The sequence below is a fragment of the Epinephelus fuscoguttatus genome, linkage group LG16 (assembly GCF_011397635.1).
Source record: "Epinephelus fuscoguttatus linkage group LG16, E.fuscoguttatus.final_Chr_v1".
NCBI classification, from domain to species: Eukaryota; Metazoa; Chordata; class Actinopteri; order Perciformes; family Serranidae; genus Epinephelus; species Epinephelus fuscoguttatus.
The window spans coordinates 18,300,724-18,326,858 of record NC_064767.1 but is presented as its reverse complement, the minus strand read 5'-3'; the positions used below and the strand labels follow the sequence as shown (position 1 = coordinate 18,326,858).

General features: G+C 40.6%; 1 protein-coding gene across 1 annotated transcript in view; it reads left to right on the top strand.

Annotated features, from left to right (window-relative positions):
- The window catches only part of LOC125903130 (protocadherin-15-like), a 324,152-nt gene that overhangs the window by 72,616 nt on the left and 225,401 nt on the right, over positions 1 to 26,135 (top strand). The window lies entirely within an intron of this gene.

The window sequence follows — 26,135 nt, the reverse complement described above, 5'->3', positions numbered from 1 at the left end:
CCTACAGTGCATTACTATCATAACTTACTTATCATTCAGCAAATATGACTTTATTCATATGCACAATGGACACCTCGGGGTAACCATTTCAATATTATTTGATAAGAGACTCGTGGGTAGTGATGCCTGAAATGATTTGGACCCAAGTGTATAGTGAGAGGGAGAGGAAACAGGAGCAATTGTGAGACGCGTTTTCTTCCTCTTCACCTTCCTCGTGGTGTTTCAGTTTCCAATGATATTCTTTCACAGATTCAAAAGAGATGCTGTGGGTTGCAAACCTGTGTAATGATTTACCACCATCTCCCTCCCTGTTTCCGTGTGGGGAAGGGCACGTACTGCACAGCAAGAACACCATTATCAGATCAGCAGCTCAGTGTCAGATATCAGAGGTAGTAAACTCCGCCACCTGTTGTGGAATGAATAGGAACCATTAGTACTGAGCCAGTAAAACAGGCTGCAATGAGCATGGAAATGAGTTAAAGACACAATGTGGTACAGGGCAGACTGACAGATGATCGGATCTTGGTGGCTCTGCAATGGCGTATGTTGTTTGAATGAATCTATTTTAATATAATAACACCATTCTTGAGTGGTGGATCTTTTCATTCTCCTCTGTCAGTCTCAGATTGTCTGCATCCCTTTCCCCCTTGTCGCTCTTTTTCATTTTTAATCCTGCTACAGCTGTCCTTATTACTGTCAATTGTCGAGTTTTCACAAATTTAGCATGTCAGCCTGCTTATTATATGTGAGAAAACGAATTAAATATTAAAATGAATCATGCAATATGATCGTTCTCCATTGAGTCCACCAGTGCCAGTGTCGTTATGCTGTCAGGTCTTTGTTTGGGCCCTGATCTCACCTTTGTAGTTTCAGAGTGAGAGCTTAAACAGAGATGATATCTCAAGGTTACAATATGACTGCAGTATGGAATCTCTTGAAAATTCTGCACGAGGTGTGTTGTGAAAATAAGTCACCCTTAATAAGCTTAAAGGAGATAGAGGTATTGTACAGAAGCCAAGCAGTAAAATCAGTGAAGCGTGAGATTTCATACTCTTCTTCAATTAAGTGTAGATCACATATCACATATTGTAACTAGCTGGTCATCCTGTCAATCTGTTTATAATTTTTTTCTCCCTTGAAAGGCATTTAGTGGAAATGCTAATGAGATGCTCTGAACTTTTAGCAGAATCTGGCCTGAAGAATAAATAAATGTGCTCTGGCCTTTGACCAATTATTAGTTTACTTTGTAATGAGAAGTTTATTGGAAAAAAAGAAAGTTTGTGTTTCACTCCACACTGAGGCAATGAAAAAACCCTGTTTGAAAGTCGAATATAGGGCATTTGCATTATTTATTTGTTTATTGTGACTTTAGTCAGACTGGGTACGTTCCAGCTGTGAGCTGTTGACTAGAGGGTGGCTGGCATTACATCTGTGGTGTCTGTCACCACTGCAGAAATTCCCTTGAGCCATGCTTTAAACCCTGTGGCGTTCTGTGGTGGAGACAACAGCGTATGCCCAACTCTCTGAAAGTTATATTCAGCCATGTTTCTCACAGTGGTGGTCTAGTACATGACACATGTAATTAACACCAGAACACAGAGTATGTTAGTCCGTTTTGCTGACATCCTATTTCACTGCATAATTATTTAGCTTTGTCAATCTATTATGAGGAGAAGGTCATGCTGTATGTGGAAATGTAAATGAGCTTAAAACATGATTCTTTTTTTTAAACTCCAATTTTATCCTGCCTTGGTAAATGATAAGTTAAATATGTGTATATATATATATGTGTATATATATATATATATATATATATATATATATATATATATATATACATATATACACACATTCTTGTATATCCATCTTTGTGAGGACCCTTACTGCACTCCCTAGCCCCTTACCCTAACCTTAACTATCACAACTAAATACCTAACCCTAACCGAAGCCTAATTCTAACCTGGACCCTAAAACCAAGTCTTAACCCTCAAACAGGCCTTTGAAAAAGTGAGGTCCCTGCCAAAATGTCCTCACTTTTCAAATGTGTCCTCACTCTTTTGCTAAAATATGGTTTTTGGTCCTCACTGTGTAGCACATACAAGTACACACACACACACACACACACAGTCCATATGTTCACATTTTATTGGTAGTTATTGTTGTTTAACTTTAAAGTAGTGAGTATTTTTTGAGAGGAGTATCTGGAGCATCTTCAGGCTTTCTCTGTTGCGGAGGACAAGGACAGCCTGTTCACATGCGACACAATGCATGAGAGAAAAAAAAAGCTATTGAGTCAAGGTCTTGTTGAATTTCCAACTCAGCTTCAAGCAAAACTACGCTGCCTGGTTCAAGAGTAGATATCAGTTATTAACCACCCTCACTGTTCCATGCTCTGACCTCAACCACACCAAACCTCAGCTAAAATGTAAATGTCTCTCATCAAATATCTAAACATTGGCACATTATTATTCCCACCATACCCTTCTGCCTGAACCTTATACATCAATCAGCCACAACATTAAAACTTCACAGGCCAAGTTCTGTTGATCATGCTCTTCTGGAAAACATTGGGTCCTGGCATTTATGTGAATGCCACTTGACACGTGCCACCCACTCAAACGCTGTCACAGAACAAATACACCCCCTCAAGGCAATGGCACTCTCTGATGGCAGTGGCCCTTCCAACAGGACAATACACCATGCCACACTGCAAAGACTGCTTCCCTGAGGAACGTGACAAAGAGCTCTAGGTTTTGACCTGGCCTCTAAATTCCCCAGATCCCAATCTGATCTATCATCAGAAGGACGTGCCGGTGCTCCACCTTGCAACCCACAGGACTTAAAGCATCCGCCGCGAATGCCCTGGTGCTGAAAAATGCAGAAAACCCCCAGAGTCCGATTCATGGTTGGGCCTCAGAACCTCTGGGGTACTGCCACGTCCCATGGATGCTTAATTTTATTGGGATCTGGGGAATTTTGAATTCCGGGTTGACACCTTGAGCTCTTTGTCACATTCTTCGGGTCATAGAAGCTATTACTGTGTGGCATCAAGGTTTCCCAGCACAGCATTGCATTTTAACAAAATGATCAATATTATTCACTTCAGATGTTGGTTGTTTTAATGTTGTGGCTGATTGGTATGTTCGGTGTCCCGCACCAATGTTACAAAATCTTTGTAACCATTCACTCGCTTGCTTCAGATATTGTAGTGGTTTGGCTGTCTTCTTCTAATCACCAGCTTTCTGACGTTGCCTATTCTACCTGGATGTCTCAGTGTATCTTAAGGACAGGTGGCTGAGGTACTCTTTTGTATTTAAAGCTTCAGTGTAGTGCCTTACTATGCTTTATACAGCATTTTTGAAGGACCACCATGACATATATTCACCTGAATGTTACTCACAGGGCTTTGTTGGCACATAAAAGACCCATTTCAATACAAATGAGTGCACTCTGTCTTTGATTCCAACCATTACAGAATCCTTTGAAACATTTGAAGTAGTCAGAGGAAGTTACAGAGGTGAGTGGATTGCATTGTGTCTGGGCTCTCATTCCACTTAAGCAGACTCTTAAAAGGGGAAATGGAAGTTTTATTTTTGCAAATCTTGGTTGAGCCCATACCGTATGCAAAACTTCCTTACAAAAGTGAGCAATAATAGTAAGAATTTAGATGTCTAATGTCAGAGGCTATTTTGCAAATCCATACAGCATTATGCAGCTGCCAGATATAGATTTCTGAAATGGATTGAGTGATTGTACCGACCTTGGACGACAAGGTAGAACAGTAAATATTCATCAGTTTATCAAAGGTCTGCATTGCAGGCAAGTGGCAGATGGCAATTTATAATATGGTAAATGACTCACTAGTTTGACCTCCGAACTCTTCCACTGGTATACCGTTTCATGCACTTGTGAGGTTTTTCAAACACAAACTGCAATCAATGAATTTACTGAAAAATTCCTTTGCAGAGAATTATGGCATGGCCGCTTAAAATACTCCCTTACTGGTAGAAAAAAAAAAAACGAACGAATGCAACATAAACAGTACAGAGTTGGTTCTGTTTGTTTGTTTGTTTTTGTAATGTCACTGAAGTTCCTTTACCACTGCTCTTGATTGAAACACAACAGGCGAGTAAACTGGCTAATTTTAGCTCCTTTTCCAGCACAATGTTCCATCTGTCTCCGCCCAAGCAGTGCTCAAACATCAATCCGAATTAGTCGGCATCGAGTTTGAAGGAGAGACTGAATATGTGAGATATGTAAAAAGAAGTAACAACTCCATGCTCCTCTCTACTGTTTACTAACCCATTTTCTGCCCTGTCTGTGACTTTGATCGGACACAACAAAATACAAAACACACACACGGAAAGGCATACTCGTCTGCTGCAGAGCCGTGTACACAGCTCTGCTCTACTGGCAATGGGATAGCCTATTTTTAGAGGGTTTGCCCGTGTTTAAAAAACAAAACACAAATATGAGCTAATTTTGGTGGTAAAGGGGAACAAGATGCTAAGCAACATTTTACAGTTGAGAAATACATTTGTAAGTGCTCTCTGGTGGACAAACTGTAATGTTGTCACTTTTTCTAAATTACATCAAACCTAGTCTGGCATTTGTGTACTGTATTTTCTAATTTTTTGAGCCTCATTTACACAGATACCAGAATATCTGCAACATCGGTCCGCCTGGCTGAGTTATCGGTCTAGCTCTACAGGGTACAACATGACACTGTTATTGCTTTTCATCTTTTCTCAACAACATTGTTCATCCAGATAAATGCACCAAAAATGACCACATGCTTCTTAATTCTAGACATTCCCTTTTGGATTTTATTTTTCTGAGGAAGGATTAGTTTATCCATTATGTGTTAAGGCTTGGAGAAAAACCCTTTGACAATCTCAGTCGGGCTGTGGTTAGCCGCGGGTTAAAAGTCACCCACCGAGGTGAAAGATTTGCACAAAGTCAAAGAGCGCTCTTTTGTCTGGCATCAGTTGCATGTGTTTAAGACCTTGCGGCTAAGTGGTTCCTATTGTGCGGAGCAGTGTGCCTTGTGACATGGATAGGGCATTGTTGATGCTAAGCAGACAGCGCAGAGTGGTGGTGGCACCCACATGGACCGAGCTCAGCGAGGGTTTAGAGGTTTAAAATGTGGTCATGAGATGACTAAGGCAAGGGGATTAGACCCTCTGAGATCTGTGCCTCACTCGCTCTGAATTAGAGAAAATGAGAGGTTTAGTGGACGACCGGGCTCTGTTGACATTAGTGCAGTTGAATACATTATCTACTCCCCGCACTGCATGTAGGTTTACTTTTCAGCTTCCTATTACAGGGTATTCAAAAGTAAATGAGAGTGAAAATCACAGAGAGATTATGGTGTGCAATTATAGTCTTTTCGAACATTGTAATGATGTATGTACTAGAGCTTTGTGCTTTTTGTGTTTGGTCCAACTCTTCAGGTTTTAATTAGTTTGCTTCACACAGTGTCCTTAAATTTATTCAGCAAAACAAAAACAAAAATATATTCTTGACTTCAACGGAAGATGGTGGTGCACCCCACTGTTTTTCATCCATCTCATCCTGCTCGCTCCCCTGACACAAAATAATACAGCTCAGTCAAACTGTCTCTAATAATGTATACATTTTGACCATTTTTATGCTCTTAAATTTGATACCAATTTACATTTCCAGTGCAACAGTGAACCTCGAGCGCATTTAATGAGAACATACTGATGCTCCAAATCAGAAGATATAATCACCACTTGTTTAGGTCAAGGCTTCTATGATATTATTCACAGAATAACAGGCAGTGAGGGTTTAAAGTGTGCATTCGATGTCTTATTTGAGTAAAATTTAATTTATTACTGTGTGAAAGAGATTGTACTGCTGAGGCTGACACAGGTCACCATGGTGACACATCTCCAACTGGCATGGAGGCTCTTGGGAAGACACGTGGTTATTACAGCTTAGTGTCTGAAAAGATACACACTTCTGTTTACTCACACAAAAGTGAAACAATAGTAAACATATTGGGTATGTAGTGTAAAGTAAGTATGTCTGTTATATTAAAAGCTGAACAGCAAAGTCAGGCAAGGATGAGTCGGGTCTATGCTCTACTGAAATGAACAGCTGACACTAGCTTCCAGCTGTCCTTCAGACTTGCAAGAAATCTGTCGTCTTGCAACCCAAGTTTTGTATCTCCTGTATTTGAGTCCCAGTAACCATGAGAAGAAACAGAGACATTTGGCTTTTCTGTGGAAAACTATTAAAGAGGGTGAGCTGAAAAAGTGAAAAAAAGTAGCTGGTTCCATTGCTGTGTTTCTACTGCATGTTCACCTTGTCATCAGTAGAAAAAGGAAAAAGGAGATGAGATCGATGGCAGCAGAGGAGGCATGGAGGTTAATAAAAGCAGGTCAACTTAAAGCTCCAGAACGCAACAGCCTACATTCAGTTAATGTTACAGCTATCCATCATGTAGCCCTATATTGTTTAGATATGAACAGCATCCAGTAGTTAAAGAATGATCTCATGTTGACACTTGTGGACTGAGTGAGTCATTATCCTTTTCAGCCATCACATCAATGGACACACAGTCACCGACACTCTCATTGTTGCCCCAGATGATTCAGAGAGAGAAAGAAGGTGAAGACAGGGCAGGCACAGGTGACTTGAAAGGGGGCGAGCAAGGATAAACACTGTCCTGGAGTCTGGGACAGAAAACAATCAAGTATTCAACTTAGGTTTCTTGGAAATATATTGTCTGCTTCTACATTTAAAAGGGGTTTGTTAAGTTCTCAATGTCGGTGGTGACAGCTCAAAGAAATACATTAAACATTTATCATTTTAAGTGTGTGATCATAACATCTTAACCTTTCCTGTAACAGTGTTCAAATCAACTGGAATTTTTGCTTCAAAATGCTTTAGATTGGTTAGTTTAGCTTTCAGCTGTCTAAGAAATTCTCCTGGGGTGAATACCCCCAAAATTCACGTGAATGGTGGGGTCACAGAAAAGTATAAATTGAAAATTGTCCTACTGAATGTTAAAAAGATAATTATGTCTCCATAATACATGACAGCCAGTCATCCACTGCTTTTGAAACGGGCAATAATTAGGGATGCACTGATTTTAAATTCTGGGCCGATACTGATGCCCGTGATTAAAATAACAATTTGGCCAGTAGCCAGCACAGATGTTTGAATGCTATTTATTTTGTTTTTGTTATTATTTATCCCCCCTTTTGTGCTGGGAAAACAAAGAAATCTATGCTATAAAAAATAACTAGACCGTTTTTAAGTAATTAAGCCCTTTATTACACTGAACACAATGAGCACATAATCAATCATAGATATTTGTGAAACCACCTTTGATATAACCTTTCACATGGAAAAATGTCTTTTTTAATTTAAAAAAAAAATGTTTCAAAAGTCTTGAAAAGTCAAAAGTCTGAACACATTATGGTAATGTTAGACTTCGCCTTATACTCAGTTTCACTGAACAGAACTTGAACGCATCATTATGTGACTCAATACAACCTCTGTGAGCTGTTCGTTGTAATCACCAGTTGCTTTCAGTTAATGGTAACTAGCTCTCCTCCTGCTGATTTTAACATAATTAAATATTAAAAGGGAATTTATCGGGTGCTTCCTCTGACATGACAATAGTTCAGTCATGAGAGACTCCTGGAGGGTGGTAAAGATGTGGTAGATTAGGGAACCCCCCTATGGAGTCTCTACGCTAGTTGTGGCAATGTGATGTGATGAAGAGGGAGCTGAGGATCTGGATGTGAAGAGGAATGGGCTTTTGATGAGCTCGTCCCGGGCTCTGGATACTGGAGGTGAATGGGGTTGAGGTGGGCTTGATGATTCTGTTTAAAATGACAGCTGACAGGAGCAGAGAGGAGAACAGAGTTAAAGTTTGGCAGTAGCATCATGATTGGTGGGAGTGGGACAGAGAGAGAGACAATTGTGAAGGGATATAGCATATAGAAAGTCTTTCTGATTGAAGTTGTGCTGAGTTTTATTGAGTTTGCCAAGTCCTTCTGTCCTGAAGGGGAAGATTTCTATTTGTCACAAACATGTTCTCTACTGTCCCTGGGACGACTTGTATCTGGTGTCACATCCACTGGCCATCTCTTCATGCAATAATGAGATCACAGAGCCCATTTGCCAAACAGTGAATTTATTCTTCTTGTACTTATTCCTTAGTTTAAGTTTGTGGCCATAAGTCTTGAACTTTGCTTTTTGGCATGCGAAAAATGGATGTGGCACAACAGAAGAATATCGGCCACAGCCATCAGGGAATATCAAGTTAAATCTTTGATAGGCCAATTGCAGTCAATAAGGCAAGTATTGGCTCATACCGATGTTAAATGCATCCCTATCAATAATGTATGATTATATCCACTTTGTGATTGTCGCTTTAACCCTTGGGGTATCCACCTGAGGCAATGGACAATACTTTGCCAGATCCGATGTAGCAAGCAGGTACCTTCTGATACCAAAATCTTGTCTCTTTGCCTACAGATTCTGCATCCATATGCATATATCTGTTTATAGAGATTACTTTGGCTGTGTTCCCACAGAGCCGGTATAGTCATTCTGTGCTGTGCCACGCAGTGAGTACATGCAGCCACACAACAATAGATAAGTGGTCCGTTCTATTATGGTCCTGTTTGGCAACATGCGACATTTTCCTCCTCCTAACCAAAGCTTTGTGCTGTTCAATACATGTTTATCTGTGCTGGTGACCAGAGAGCAAGTGCTGCTTTTTTTTAAAGTCTCTCTTTTGTAGCTTCGCACTGAATCTCATTGGTTTTTCACTCCAGCGTTGTGACTTATGTGCTACTTCACATTAAAAGCTTTCCACCAGGAAACCAGCGGGAGGCTGTCATTGTGCAGCTTTAGGAAGTGCAATGTATTTGTCACTGAGTTTGCAAAGCTGTGTTAGCAGTGTTGTTCAATAAAAACAGTATGTGGAAATATGTGGCCAGTCGGTTTTAAATATTGCAGGGAGGAAAAGTACAAGATGGGACAGCCAGAGCGTGAGCGTGGTTAGACAATATGTCTTTAAAAACAGTTACACACAACCCTCTGATATATTTTTGGATACTGTTCATTAAAGTCACATGTTTAATTATTTATTAATTAAGTCACCATTGCTATTAATCTAGCATACCTCCTTATCATCCCTGTGGACATTGAATGAACATAACAAACACTGGAGCGCTCATTTCCTCTTAGTTCTTCTACTTAGAACAAGCATATTTTCGTCTGTGTGAAAGTACATTGCATAAACAGGTGCACAGGGTTTATCATGTTCAAACCATCCCAGCCCATCACAATAATCATGAGAGCACTTGAGGCCCACATTAAATTTTTCATTTGCTGCTGGCAGCACTGCAAAAGCTCATAATGGTGTTTATACATTTTCCCATTAGGGTCAGTGTTTCCAGCCGAAATACCCAGGCTAAACACCCCAACCTCTTTATGTCTGTGCTTTGAATCAGCACCTGTCAGCTCAGCACGCTGCCCCCACAGGGAATAAGATAAAATGCACTTTGTAACAGAGGTGGGGGGAAAAAAAGAAGTTATATAATTAGGGAAACGGAATGAACATCAGCTCCGTAATAGCTTTTCATTTCTGTGTCAAGTGCACATTGAGAATACTGTTCGCACTGAGGGCTACTCTCTCCCACTGCCACATGCATACGATGAGCACTCAGTTAGAAATCACTCGTCATAATAGCAGTTACATCATCGTACAGAGGGAAGAACCTGCGGTGTTAGTGATTGAAGACAAACAAGAACATTCAATTTAAGGGCAATGCAGTGGGGGTTTACAGCCCTTTACCAAAACCCCCACTACAAATACTACTGATGTTGATCATGTGAGTACTGATCACTTTTGGTGCATTAAGAACATTAAGTATTTATGGACAAATGCAGCCTTTGAGACCCGGATGAAACAACAGTTGTGCAGTTGTATCAGGATAAGGTTAAAGTTGTGGCTTATGCAATTAATTAAGCTTGATTGGCTGTGATATTTACACTTACATCCATTGATAGCTCTGCTTTGGTGTATTGAATCAAGTGCTCCGGATTCATAGGTCAACTGTCTTTCTAATCGTAAGTGTTTGTTTTGATCACACTGTAATTATTCGGTCTTTACTTTCTAAACAGGCTGCGGCTGCATATTAACAACTCTTTGATTCGGCTGCATGGCGCTGTGGCTGTTTTATTTTGAGCTGGTTTCATGTCAAGAAAAAAATTATTTTGACATTTTACATTTTTAGTACAATTTGACATTAGATTAAACAGTTTTTTTTCCTCAAAGATGGATGAATAATTGTGGTAATGACAGCCATAATTGGGAAGCCCTACATAATGTGTTATGTTGATACATTACCGAGCGCTAATTAAGTTTCTGATTGTGTTTCTTCCTGCCCTCGTGAAGCAATAACTTAAAATTCAAATTGGCAATAATCATCTTCTTTTAAAAATGTCTTCCCTAATTTGTCATACTCTAATGAAAGATGCGGTGGCCGAGATGTTTTAAACAAACTGCAAATCAAGGGGTGAGGACCAGAGGGGCGTAAGTGACAGCTTTACATGACAGCCAAAACAAAGATGGTTGTGCTTTGTCCTGACTTTGTTTGTTGATTTAAATCTTTAATATTGAAACTTCATAAACATGTGGATGACTATATATTTATTGAGCAATATTTTGACATTTATTTAAAGAATATATCTTTTTAAGTGAGCAAGTGGACTTACAGCCTTTTTGGCCCCAAATAGCTCAGTTTTCAGTGTGAAATCTTGTGGGTTTTGATTTATAATTCAAGTACCCCTTTGGCAATAGAAAGAGCTCGAGAAGTTTTATTTGATATACATATAACTCATTTGAATCCAAATTGTCTCTTATGCCTCTCTGGTTCTAACCCCTCAGTATCCAAAATGCAAAAGCCTCCATACATTCAAAAGCCACAACATGAAGATAGTTTATAATGCACACCGACTCTGACATGTATAAATAATATATGTGTAGTTTAAACAGCTTAACTAATCTGCAAAGACAGCTGTTTGCATCACACATATATCCCACTATGTGTTTTAACTTATCAGCCGTATCTACATTGATTGATCAGCTCCACGTCTGTCTGTGAAGGGCAGATTCCCCTCACTGGTTTTGGTGAACTGGGGAGTAAAATCCACGAATCAGTAAATACAAACACTGTTGATTTCTTCTCAAAGAGCTGACGTGAAAAATATTTTGCTGCAGTTAATGTCTGCTGTTAGTCAGCCTGGTGAAGGCAGCTTGGCCGCTGTCCTCTCCGTTCCCCAGGAGCTGCTGCTGACAGACGGATGTTCCTGTGGACAGAGACGCTGAGTGTAGGTCAGGGCCGGTGTGGATTGAATCTACTATCTCTGCTTCGTTGTCAGCATGTGTTGATGCTCACTTTTATTATGGCTTTTGTATTTCTGTTGTCGATGAATACAGTTGTGTTTTTCGAATTTGCAAAGCGCTTTGTATGCAGTTTGTTCGAAGTGTCAATGCTGAAAGATCAGGGCAGGTGATAATAATCCAGGGAGCGATCACTCAAAGTTGAAGCAGTCTGATATCCGTTAGGTAGAGATTTGAAAGTTGATTTTGCCAAAATACATTATTGATTGAAGTTATTAGGCCTACTTTGGTGCCATAACGCAGACCATTAGAGATGCACCATTTTGTAGGAAGTAAAACTGAGATTTGGATAGGAAAATGTCTAAAAATGCAAATTCTGGGGTTTTTACTTTCAAGTATGTGTGTATCATGACATGGAAATGGAAAAACTAATGAGGTGTAAAAGCCATTTTCCATTTCACTCTGACTTTAAGAGCAAATTAAAAAGGTGTTTCCTAAAAGGCAAAAAGTGAGTGCTCCATTCAGAGGCCACGGATCATTTATGTCTGTCATCCCTTTAGTGTCCTTATGTTCAAACATCACTGACCAGCGGGATTAGTAAACACACGCAAGATGTGTGCAGTTTACTGATGTCCAGTCCAGTTTCAAGATTTAGCTCTCATAGTAAACTCAAGGTTGCCTGGTGCAGCTGAAATTGTCAGGGAGTGTGAAAGGAGTGTCTGGCCCAGCAGTGCAGAGCATGAGTTACAGTGTCCTCTCAAAAGTCTCCTTGTCTCATTGATCAAATACCTTACGGCAATCAGTTAATGAATTGTCCTGGTATATGTGAACTGGAGAGAGATAAGGCTGTAGCTGCAGCTGCATGCCTGGATGTTTAGCCTGCTTTCTGTTTGGTATTTGAATGCTATCTCGAGCTGGGTGTGAGCCATGCGCAGGCCAGCCTGTTAGCCAGGGCTAATCACTCCCGTCATTAGAGCACTGGGGCTCCCTTGCTACTGCTGATTACATCTCACAGTCGGTAATGAATAGCTCTGCACTGGTCTAGCACACCAAACCAAACTGACTTCACATTTGCTCTGTTTATTAATCAGTTAGTTTTCTTTTTATAGAATTTGTTGCACGTGTGTGTCTGTGTATGACATGCTTATTTAGACATCAAGCTCATTTACATTCCCTGGTTTTGAGTTGCACACTGGAGCTGAGCAGCTGGTGTTGCGTTACTGTGACAGGTATCCTACGTGCTTGATTTTGCTCACTGTTGCCAAGTTCAGATCAGCTTACAGTCTGAGGTGAGACATTACACAGCTATGACGTCAGTTATTGAGACTTTTTGGTCATTTACTGTAATATCTGACGCACTGTGTGTAGCTCTCTTTTATAACATCATCACTCGTCGGCTCTGATTTAGTGGAGTGCCGCTTTGTGATTCGATGCTCTGAATTAGGGGAGGCTGTGACTGCCTTGGACAAGACACTGAACCCCAAATTGCTCCCAATGGTCAGGCTAACATGGTAGTTCACTGCTGTTAGTGTGTGTGTATGTGATTGGATCAATGGGAGACAAATTGCACAGTGCTATACAAATGCGGCCATTTACTATTTTAGTATTTAGCGGGGTTAAAGCTAGACTATGCAATTTTGTGTGTTTGTGCCTACTGAAATTGAGCTGAAACCATTTGTCAAATAGGTCTAGTTAGTAGTGTGACAGAAAGATGATCACATGTGTATGCCAAATAATGTCTGGTTCCTGCTTCTCTATGTGAGGATTTGCTGCTTTTCTGTGGTTTATATCACTATAAACTAAATATCTTTCATTTCTGGGTGTCAGTCGGACCAAAACAAGACTTTTAAAGGAGTCACATTGGACTCTGGGAAACTCGGATGCATGCACCACTGTTTTCAGGCATTTTATAGTTGTTACAGATGATTTTATTTTTCTTTTCTTCACCATGCTATATCAATGAGGGTAGGCTAAATCAGTGGTTCCCAACTGGTGGGTGGTGGTCCAAAAGTGGGTCACAGATCCATTCCAAATGGAACGCGTTTCTAGTTTCTAAAAAACATGCTTTATTTTGAAGTACATGTATAGTGAAATTCTGGCACAGTGCTTTTATTTTGAAGTGCTGTTTTATTAGGGAGTGGAGTCAATGACTAAAGACAGCTATTTGACAGAGACAGCAAACTAGCTTGACGGCATGGCCCAATGCAAATGTGATGCTGAATATATTAAACTTTGAATCAGTGACTGAGGAGAAATCTAGACCCTGTGGCTGGACCAGTTTGGAACCACTGGGCTACATTACAGGAACACCTCTGTGTGTAATGCAAGACAGTTCAACAGCACCACAAACTATAACCTCCAAAAGTATCATTAAGATAAATCAGCACCTCTCTGAAACATTTTTAGGATTTGTAGCAGGACTGTTGTATTGGGCTGCAAGTGTTTTAGCTAGGTGCACAAAATATACTGAGTGTATCGTCTCTACATATTTTCATAGAACGGTTCGTATGATATCCAATGAAAAATGCATCCACAACAGTTGTATAATATCCTACAAATTTGCGCCCCACGAATGATGTTGCATCCTTAATATACTGTACAGTTAGGTTATTAACATAAAGTGACAGAGATTAGGTTTAGGATATAAAAGTTCCAGTGGTTAAGTTCAGGAAAAGAAACATGGTTGGGTGTCCTTAGGTTTAGGCAAATAAAATTTTGTAAGGTTAAGTTTAGGGAAAGAAACAAGGACATACCTTAAAAGGACTCTAAGTTCACTCAAAGTTTACATGGAGTATGCAACTCCAGGGCAAGTCCTAGGAGAAAGTCTGGTTTTTGGTATCCCATCCACTACCCCATCCTGCTCCCTTAAAAGCACTCAGGACTGCTTCCTTTATTACTGCCATCAGCACATTGGTCACGTGATCACAGCCTTTCAGAATACTTGGGATATGTACAAAATTTGGTGCATTGATTTTTGTAGGAAAACATACAAACAATTTGCAAGAACAGCCCGATCGTCTGCACATTTATGCGAGGTATTTCAGAGCAGATAATTTAATAGCTGAAGAAGACCTCAGGAGACTTCAGTGGATCACACACTATTTAATGAAGACTCGATCGAGGAGAATCACAGCTCAACATACAGAGTGTAACACTGTGTGTGCTGTCCAGAGATTCTGAGGGTGTCTTCGCCCAGTTCTTGCATTTAACCCAAACAGTATTCTCTTGCCAGTCACCCAACCTTCCCAAATAAGTTTATTCTGTCCCCATCTGTGGCTTTGTGAAGTGTTTATTGGTTACTAACTTTAAACAACAAGCACGCTCACCTCTAAAGCGCCTCACCTGTTTCTTACAAAATACACATATCTAAAAAGAGACTCTCGTCTGTTGAGCCTGGAGCACAGGCCAATCTCCCTCCCCCCTTATCTGGGCAGCTGTACTCCCTCGGCCACAACTGGGAGACGATAGATGGAGTGCGTTCATAACAAAGGTCAAGTAGCCTGACCTCGTGGCCTCTTGTAGGCCTTCTGCTGACCCGTCTGTTATCTTAAGCATAACTGTCATCCATTGTCCATCCATTATATTACTGGCAAAGGCAAAGGCTATAGCATGACACAATTCCTTCACGCACAACAAAGCAGAGGCAACAGACTGGCATTATTTACAATGTGCTATTATTTCCTAGGGTTGCAATTGACAGTTCATTGTTGATCAATATGTTCAATATTTGTCTATAAAATGTGAGGAGTTGGTGACAAATGCTGATTACGCTTTTCCAAAAATTCACAGAGTCCAAGGTGACTTCTTTAAATGTCTTGTTTAGTCCCACCACCAGTCCAAAACCAATTCACGAATTCTCACATTTGAAAATCTGGAATAAGATTTACTTTCTTCACTTTTTGACATTTGACTATTTTAAAGATCAAACAATTAATTGATGAAAATAATCAGTAGTTTTGAAAAGATAGTTGTGATGTATTAATATTAGAGATGCACTGATCCAGCTTTTTCAGTTTGGAAACCAATCCCAATGCTGTGGCTTTGAGTATCAGCCGATACCCAATACCGATCTGATGCCATGGTTGACCTAAAAAGGTATATACCTTTACATGTAGAACAGAAAAGACTAGAGGCATCAGGCACTGATACACAGTTCTTTCCTAAGATAAAATGAAACAAGATGAAACAGATTAATGCAGTGATGAACTATTTATTCATTTATTATTAACAAAACAATTGTGCAACAGCAGTTGAAATAGTATGAAATACCTCCACACAGCAGATTCTCTCCTTCGCTCCATGACGTATGACGTAGCTCACATCGCAGTAGATTTAAAGGGAAAGGATCGCCTCAGCTGTAGGTTGTGTTTTCCGATACCTGATCCATCTATTTTGATGATATCGGGCCGATATTCGATCCAGATATTGGATTGGTGCATCCCTAATTAATATGCAACAGAACATTAAGAATATTTACCAAGAATGATATGGAGTTCACATGACTAACTGATGGATTGTCTTTACAGTGTAAAAAACAGGAAACAAACTCGGATACTAACCTCATGAAGGCACGATTGACAAATATTTTGGGGTAAAGTATTATAAAGTACATTTTAATATAAGCATATTTAACAGAAAGGTTAAGAAGCGTCTGTTGGAGGATCCTTCTCTCAAGGGTGTCTGGAGTTATGCATAACATCTCTTCTGTGGCGCTCTGCCAACTCAGTCAGTCTGGACAGGTGAGAGTGAACACGTGCAGCTGTAGACTCATGGAATGAGTGGAATTATTTTCTTCTGAGCTGTATGTACTTTTTTTGTTTTGTTTGCAAATGCATTTGCTACTGGGAGAAATATGTGAGAAGTGTGACATTGTTGGACACTTAGTGAAGTTAGTGGAAACTGAGAGTCTCCTGGGAGCGCTCGGAGGGTTGACGAACGTGTTGATGAGACATTTTTACATAAACTGTTTCTCAGCGAGCTGACATTAATCGTCAATTTTCCGTGTTAGCAGTGCTGAGCCGGAGCCAGCATGCACTCAGAAAAGTCAGAACCATTAGAGACATATACAGTGGGACATTTAGCTTCCTCCTCACGAGAGCTGCAGCGCTTGGCAAAAAGCAGAACATGTAAACCACACACAGAAATGATATGTCTTCACCCTGTGTGGAAAAGAGGTGAGCCACAGTGCCAGCCCTTTTCTCTTAATCTTTTTATTTATTTATTTTTTCCCAATCCACCATTCTTGTGTCTGCTTGTTTGGTAACAGTCTATAAACGCATTTTTTTTTTAATTAATGATATTGGCAATTGTTCTTCCTGTTCCTGCAAAAGGCCAGAGTGTTGTAGCTGTGGGTGTTTTAAATATGAGTATGACAGGACAGTCTGCTGCTATTATGATGCTAATGGGGATGTAATAAGGTTGTAAACATGGTGATTAAACAAATACTCCTTGTGTTGCAGTGAGTTTGAGCGCTCTGGCATTATGGGTAAAATAGCCTCCACTGATAACTAATTTATGAACCCATGTGCTCCTGGCATCTCCCGGGTTTTATGACTTAGATCTTGGCATAATTTATAGCGCTTTGTTTTTCATTTGGTAACTTGATCAATCAGATGACATGGCGCCGCACTGTAAATGGGGACGGGGAGGAGCCACTTAAGATGCAATCTGGCACTTTTGTTACACTGATGAGTCCGCAATTTTCATTACCTGCACGGAGGGGAGGAGGCTGATCTGAGATTGATGAGGACGTCAAATCTCTTGAGAAATGACTGCTCTCTCTAGTTAGTTAGCACACGAGGCACTTTGTTGCTGTTGTTCAGCTCAGTTGGGGTTTCTGAGGAATTCAGTGTCTCCTGCTGCTTTCCTAAACCTAGACCAGCTCATTGCACACTAACCGAGAAGCTTAATTGAGTACGGAAGAACACTGTGAGACTTATTCATTTGGCTGCAGCAACAATTGCATTAAAGCCTGTGTCTGCAATGTTTTTACACATATGATATTATAACCATCTGTTGGGGAAGATGGATGACAGGTGTTTCTGTTATTTTGTCCATCCAATTTATAGCAATGCGGCTTAATAACAGAAACACCTCAAACTGCAGCCTCCAAAATGATAAGGGAGGATTTATTGCAGGACTGTTGTATTAGACTGTATTCGTTTTAGCTTGGTGCACCTAATAAACCTAATGTATGGTCAGCACATTTGTGGTTTTACGAACCTGCCCTGGTGTACGAAGGACAACCTGAAAGCACAGCTCAAAGTTTAAAGCAGAGGCAAGACTCTGGCATGTTACTCATACAATATGCTTGTATTTTCTGGGGCTGCAATTGACAGTTATTTTCATTATCAAATAAAATCTCCATTATTTGCCTATAAAATTTCAGGAAATAGTGACAAGCGCTCATAACCGTTTCCCAGAGTTTTACAGAGTCCGTGGTGACATCTTGAAATGTTTTGTTTTGTCCAACCAACAGCTCAACACCTAAAGATGTTCAGGTTGCAAATTCTCACACTGGAAAAGCTGGAATTGAAACATTTTCAGCTCTTTTGTGTAAGACAGTATAGAGACAGACAGGAAGTGAGGAGAGAAATAGAGAGTTGTTGCAGCTCTGGCATGTGCATTAGCCATTAGATTATCAGGACACCCTTAGGTCCTTGTTTGTTTGAGAATATTTATTTTGCAGGGCTTCCCACACATTAATTTACTTGTGGCGGCTTACCATGTTTGAAACATCTGCTGACATGTTTTGGAGCTGGACTGTTCACTACGAGTGCTGTTGGAATTTAGATACCATTCGCTAAATTATTGCTCCACATTCTCACACTGGGCACAGGAGGAGCAGCACAATGACAGATGCAGTTAAAGTGAAAGTTAACCTTTTATTTGGCTGTGTCTTGTTTGCTTTCACTTACAAACAGCTGCTTCTCTCATCCATTGACCTGTGATTGGATCAACTGATCCATCCTGCGACTCAAAATTTCACAAACTGCTGCTGAGGAAAAAATAGAAGTCCGCCTGCGCTGTGTTTATGGACTGGAAAAAAACCTCTGAATTCAGAGAGGGGACAGACTGTTACACAAGGGCAGACGGGCAAGGAACAAAAAAGGACAGTCAGCGAGCAAAAAAGAGTGCTCATGAACTAGAGAAAACCTCTGGTGTCGCTTGCTTGAAAAACCGCTCGCCCTGGTGCCCTGTTTGCAAAGCTTTGTGCTCCTCCAACCTGTTACAGAGCAACAGCAAGCCGCTCCTTGGGCTCTATCACAGCTCAATAGACTCCCTCATTGTCCTTGTCACTCGTATTATATCTGGACAATTTTTCATGCTCCATCCACCAGAGTTTGCTTGCTCACTGTATGTTGGCAAAAGGTGTAATTCAGTAATAACTTTTACAGCCTTTTAGCAGAATCATATTGTGTTGATAGGATCTTATCTTGATGTTACTTTACAAAGTTCTGAAGTTTGAATTGATGATTTTGAGCAAACTGTGATTAAAAGTACCAAAATTAGTTATTGAAGTTTTTGTTTAACACAGAGACCCTTTTACTGTTAGTAAACAGTATGACGTTTTTTGGTGGGCTAAGCTAAACCCCAGCTGGAGGCAAAACAATTTCCCACAGACATTAGCCAGCGCTAGCTAGCACGTTCTGTTGGCTTGTTTTAGGCAATGGAGGAAGATGTTGAGAGTGGTGCATTCAGAAATACTCATTCCAAGTGCTGGAGTGCACACTGGCACAAACTGGACCATTTGTAAATTCTGAGCACTGTATGAATGTTATTGGTTATCCAAAGCACCGCTCTATTGGAGTGGCAGACCGCACTCCAGGCACTCTGTAGAGACGGAGCAGCAGAGCGCCAAGCAGAGTGAACATGGGATCAACTTAACCATTCATTAATTCATACAGAAATATAAAGCTCAGTTTCTTTGAACGCTCTTATTTTAGAGTAGGGCATCAGACTGAATTTACGAACACATCATGTCAGGTCACTCGCTCTCTGGGATCGTGAGTGTTACTTGAATAAGTAAACACTGACCAACAGGACCAGACTGGCTGACCCGTATGTTCTCACTGAGTGGATGGATGATTCGGCAGGACTGAAGGTGGGATGGCTTTGTGGTTGATTACTTTGCCAATCTTACAAAGGAGGACGATACTTGAACAGTTTCCTCTGGTTTGTTTTCGCTATCGAAGCTAACGTTAGCTAATGCACTAAAAAGTTAGCGTTGTGGAGAAATCTCTTTCCCACTGTCTGATTAGGTGGACATGATAACCCTTAATTCACATAACGTTTTCCCATACCTGATACGAAGTGGGCGCTGCACATGTGAGCATATTTGATCATTGCCTCCGTTCAGTCCTTTCGTCTCATCGCACATTTTGAGCCATGACTCCTTCTACTCTTGCTCCCAGTAACTCAGCAAGACGACACTTTCAGACTCCTGTGTAGCCTACAGCCTTGTGGTGGCGAGTCGTGTTTTGCCTCCAGCTAACAAACTGACGTCATTGTGACATCGGCCCTAAAAGGGTCTATAAAGACTAAACACATAATGGCACACAGTTCTTTCCTTTAAGCATTGTTTGATTGCTTAATGTGATTTTCAAACATTTGCTGCATCACGATGTATATCTGTCTGTAAATACCCGTGTAAATACAGCGATAATGATTCAATCATGCAGCCCAGCACTCATATTTAGACCGTGGTGAAATATGTAACAGTCAAGATAAGAGATTTTTGGATCGGCACATCACTCATGTCAGTGAATTGTGTCTTTTCTGCCTCTGGTCCATTTTGTTCTGCTTCAGTGGTTGACTGCGCTGTTACATATTTAAGAGACAGTGGTGTGACCCACTCAAAAATCCTCCACTGTCAGTTATCAAAGAGGAGCAGCCTCCACACCTCCACTTAACAGCTGGAAAACAGCAGTGAGGTGTCATTACTTCACTGCTCGAGTGGCCAACCATCTCAGTTGCTCGTTCTGTAGAAGTGAATGGACTTTATTTTGACATAACACAGACAAAACAATTCATGGCATCAAAGCAGCACTACCAGGTTTCATACAGTCTACACATGAAAGGAACATTGTGCTGCTTATTATTTAGAGGTCCAGGCTGTGCAGACTTTTTAGCCCATTAGTATTTATCTTACAAAATGTCTCTGCACTGCTTGTGGGTCTTTGTTATATTTTTCAGTGTTTAACTTAATTATTTTGTCAATATGGATTCACAGATCTCTAAATTGAAAAATAACTTTAAATTAACTTTTTAAAATTACAAACCAGCGAAAGGAAAATTAAAAGTTTAAAAGGCATACACGTAATTATCTCTCACTGACTTCATTCAGCGTGGTGAGTCAAAGCCAGTCTTTTCACCTCAGAGACTATAATAGCACTGCATCAGCAGGGAAATGGGCGTGTGGACAGAACCCAGCTAGTCACGGCGCTCTGCTGTCAGAAGCATCCTCGGGTGTGATGACACATACAGTGGAGCACCTCAATAACACCTGAGATAACAGCTCTTCCTTTTATTAGTCGACTGACTCACAGTTTAATGAATTGAAAGACCAGAGTTTCCACTTTTGAGTAGTTTTCACACCTCTTTGGGAGCTGCTCCAAACACTCAAAAAGGCAACAGTGACAGTTTTGTTAAATATTTGTCAACTTTTAACATAGCTTCCCAGAAAACAAAGTCATTTTTGGATGGTATATTGACGTGATTGTGAAATGAAAAGATCTTTTGCATTTTTTTTTTTTTCAGTCTAACCTGAGAGCCAGCCAAAACTGCGAGTTCTGCCCATGACTGTTGATGTAACAGCGTCATTTATACAAATATGTGTAACTAAGTACATTTATAATATTAAGTATTATAATTATACAGAATTTATTTCAGTTGTTCTTAACTGACACGCTCAGGCCTCCATAGTCAATATGTGGAACGCTTGATACACAGTTTCTGTACCCCTACGTCATCTATAAAGGGGTGTCTCCTGCCTTATCTCTGCCCTTTTGCTGTTGAACTCCATGGGAGAGGTGAGGAACATTGCTCTTGAAGTAATTTCTGTGTGTAAGTGCTGTTAAGCTATTGTATAATATGCTAACATATTCCTGTGTCACTTAATTTGTGTAGGGGTTTGAGTTTATATGGTCGTAATTGATGTAGGATTTTGTTTTTACTTCTTGTTGTCAGTTGTAAGGCGTAAACAGAGATCGCCTCCAAAGATATCCATGATCTGGGCCTCTTCATATCAACACAACACAGACTAAAGTCTACCGGTTACATTCATACAAATTTTAAGCCAACCCTGCCAAGGCTGGGCCAATGACAATGGGTTATCTAATATGGGGCAAGTTTCAGACGATGACTCACTTGCAGAGCGTCATGCTTGATGTCATTTTGCCTCATGCACCCTCGTGCCAGGGACTCTAGGGTTAGTATAAACCTAGCTTAGGAAAGAAGAGTGCCATTGAGGCATTTTCGAAAGCAGCCAAGATGGCTGCAGCTGATGTGTAGCTTTCTGTTGAAGTACTATTCTGAAAAACAGCAATGCTCTTTCACATAAATATTGATGCTACACCATCCCAGCTTATCTCTGCATGCTGTAGTCTGTTTACATTTGTCTGCTGCTCCACGCCAGATCAGGTTTCATTGCTCCGATTGGTTATGGGTCTGTCTGATAGCAGCCAGGGCCATTTTGTTCTGCAGCCATTGGTAACACCCTTTGGAGAGTTTCCAGATTACTTCGCTTTTGCAAATCTGTCTTGGGATGTCAGGCTATGTTCAATCTTCTGCAAGACGTAAATGACAAGTAAAAATTAGCAACTGATTCGTATGTTTTTTGTTCACCAAACTCGTGACCAAACCCTCAGTGATGTTCCAGTGTGTTCGGTGTTAATTACTGTACCATTAATGAAAAGATCTAATTTTTACTGGCTTAGGAGAAGTATACTATTAATAACAGTTTGTTGCTTGCTGTGGTAACGTGTTTGGCCTTTAAGTGTTAACAAAAAGTTGTGATTTCTGTTATCGAGACATCTCTGACAGTCTGTCAACACCAAAGAACCTGAACAGGAAGAGGTGGAAAAAGAGCTCGATGCCGGATGAGAGGCGATCGAAGGAACACAGACAGAGGAAGAAAGAGAGAGACAAGCTGTTTTTTTTTTTCTTTTTTTCTTCCAGGGAGCGCAAAACCCCTGCACTTAGGGGATAAAGAACTGCATCTTGACTCTCTGTGTAATCCATAACTATGATTGCTTCATTCACCTCTCCCCACCCTACCTTAAACACTGTCTGCTCTGTCTTGTCCGCCCCCTGCATCAGAAGTTTAATCACTTTCCCCCTTTCAACAAAGAGATATGATGGCAGAGATACTGTCTAAACATATATGCCAGCATTCCTTTTCTCCCACAGAAGCACTTAACTTGGAGGGAGGATTGTGGTAACATGATATGCATTAAGATACTGCAGAGTGGAACTGAACTGTTGCACTAAGAGCTTCATGAAAGTGTTGTATTGCTGCTGAAAATATGGATATCTCTTTATGATGTGACTCATGGGCCGCTATCAGAGAGCTGCGTTGGACACTTAGTACTGGAGCCATTTTTCCTTCAGCACTCAGTCCGCAATCTCCCCAGTTTCCCTGTTCATTAAGTTTGAAGGAACACCGTTGTTAGCCTATGTAAATGAGATACAGCGTTCCCATGTCAACCAAGAGGAGATTTGGAGGAAGCTGTGGAAAGAAATGACTTCCCTCTTCAGGGTGGCGGGCTGTGCAGGTCTGAGTTTTCTCATGTGAAAGGGATCAAAGCGATCTTACTCAGCCCTCTTAAGAAAGATAGATGTACGAATGTGGGAAATCAAATCTGCTTCAAAAGGGAACACCACTGGGAGCCGGAGAGATGAGAAGGCAGTGAGAGAATAGGAAACCAGTGTGAAATCGCTCTTGTTGCACTGTAAGAGAAGAGAACACAGCTGTCTCCTGCTGTCCACAGACTGTTTGTGCAAGATGTCTGCTGTTTGGGTGCGTTGGGTTCAGTGGCGTAGAATTTGTTTTGGTGTTTACGTCGGCACAGATTTGTAAGAAAGCATACATTGTAGCTACTGTACGACGTGTGTGAAAGAAAGTGTGTGATAAACATAGGAGGATTCTCTCAGACAAATGAAGAAGTGCTGATAGTATGAGTCAGAGATTTCCGATTTTGTCCAACACGCTTTGATATGATAGTGTTGATGCTTGTGAGTCTTCTCCCGTCCCTTTAGCATATGCTATGAAAGCTGATTTCACAGCTTATCGCCTGCTCTGAGAATAAGCCTTGTGAGGAAGGTGTGACATCAAATAGCTCAGACAGACAGAAGCAAAGAAACCCCTCTATTCCTCCAACTGACACCTTGCTTTCCCCCAGCTCAGAGAGGAGGCTGTGTGCTATGGATTTGTGTGTGCAATGCATGAAAGAGCTCAGCATACAAACTGCACCCACCTGCTTTGCTCGTGATTTCCACTAGTGCCTGAATAGCAGTATTAACTGTAAATCCTGTCTGTCAGGCACCATCATAATGTATGGAGCTGGTACAGTACAATGTCTGTGCTGCAGTTTGCTCTGGCTGATTCTTTTGTGCCGATGGCTTGTGCATTTGTTGATACAAGGTAATAACTTCTGACGAGGGTGTTTTCTTTGTGCGGTGTTTAAATTCCACCTGAGATCAACTTCAGCTTGCATGGTTAAAATGTTCACAGCCTTGTAGTGCAGTAGTTTGAGAATGGAGGCTGGGGTCATTTAAAATTGATTGGGGTTGAAATGGATTAAGGCTGTAAATAAAGTATGAAAACTTTTCTATAAGCTTCTCTAACATTACTTCCAGCATAATCCATCATTCTGAGTATGTTAATCCATGTTTGTATTTACACATATTCCACCAAAATAAAGCACACTGCTGTCGTTCCAGTCCTTATGCACGCACGATTCAGTCAGGTTTCCCAGCAGATGCAGATGTGTTAGTGGATTTATTAGGTAGCACATTCATTTGTTAGCTACCTATCTGGAATCGCAACACTAGTCTTGTCATGTGTGTGCGTGTCTGTAGTGGGTAACAACACAGATTGATTGAGAAAAGGGGTGCTCAGTATTCAACCGAGTGCACCACCCGAGAGTGATTATGCTGTCATTGGTGGAACATCAAACACTCATGCATTGTCTGTTAAGGAGCAGACACACCGAACTGACATCTAAGACTTGGTGGCGATGAAGGCCTACTGTTGAGTCGCCCCATGTTGCCTGTTTCTCAGACAGAAAGTTGCACTTGGGCACACTGCACAGACTACAGCCAATGGCTAACTAGCATGTACGTTCTGCACCTGTGTGAGAGGAAATAACTCGATGCTAGCAGTCTATTTGCCATTCAAAAGGTGAAACTGAAGGACAGATGTGGGATGCTAGTTACTCAGCACAATAACAATGTAGCCCCATGTTGATGTCATTTATTTTCAAGAACAGGTTACTTTGTGATATTTAGGAGATTAGGAGTGAAATGTTTTACATGTTTAGAGAAAAACAGTCCGTTGACAAATGGTATAAACCAAAATTACGAACTTATTGTCTCATAAAGAAGAGCTACAGTGTTGAACTTTATGTAAGGGATAATGTATAATGAGCTGTGCATCGGGGTCTATTTCCCTGTCAGGAATTATTTTCCCAGTATTCACTGGCTCATTATACATTATCCCGCTTATTACACAGCTAATTATCAGTTAAATAAATAATTTGAGACAGAATATTGATTAATTATATGATTTTTATTGATTTATAAATTAAATCAGGAGGAGAGAAAAAAAAACTAGTGGCAATGGCTGAATCTGCGCTACAATAGCTACAGGGAATCAAGATCAACGATCAACCTCCCTGTCATCCACAGTTTTGTGTCTCCTCTCTTTTCCGTGCACCTCTGAGCATCCCTCTTCTCCGGCATTCTTCTCATCTTCAGCCAGTAACCATGACTCAAGATTTTCATGCTCACCAAATATGTTAAAAGTTATATCATGAAAATACTCCATCTTTGTATCTTGTAAATTATTATTTTGAAGTGGTAACAGCTACGTTAGCCCGATAAAAAAGTAACTGTTGTCAGGGCAGCGTCCATAGCGACGCTGGGCTACATAGCAACGGTCATTACACAGTAATATCAGACCTCTGAATGCCACGACTGACCAATCAGAATACAGCATTTAATAGAGCCGTGTAATAAGTGAAGTATAATCTTAATAAAAGACAAAGACCGCTGAACATTACCATTAGCCTTAGAGACTGGAAAGTTTAACGTCACCTCAGAGGAGGACAGAATTTGTTTGTTGTATGATTTAGTTGAGAAGTTAAGAATGATCACTTCTTGTGTTACTGTCCTGTATATGAAGACATGAGGAATGTACTTTTCAGTAAAATGGCCTCTGTCTATGGTGATTTATTTTGATTGGATGATCATGAAAAGTTGAGTTTTGTTTCAGAAAGGGAACCTTTCTGTGGCTGGTTTTTTTTTTGCCAGCCTGGGATAGAAGGCAGAGTATTTTGTTTCTGGACTGTTAAATAACACGTATTTTTGAATGTTGCTGCAATGTCATTGTAATGGTGCCTTGTAAACCAATGAGGGTTGGACACATGTAAATGTGCATGAAACAAGTAAAAAAAAAAATCAACTGGCCAAACAATCTGTCTCTGCTAGGGAGCTCAATGGCTAAAAAAAATTATCTTAG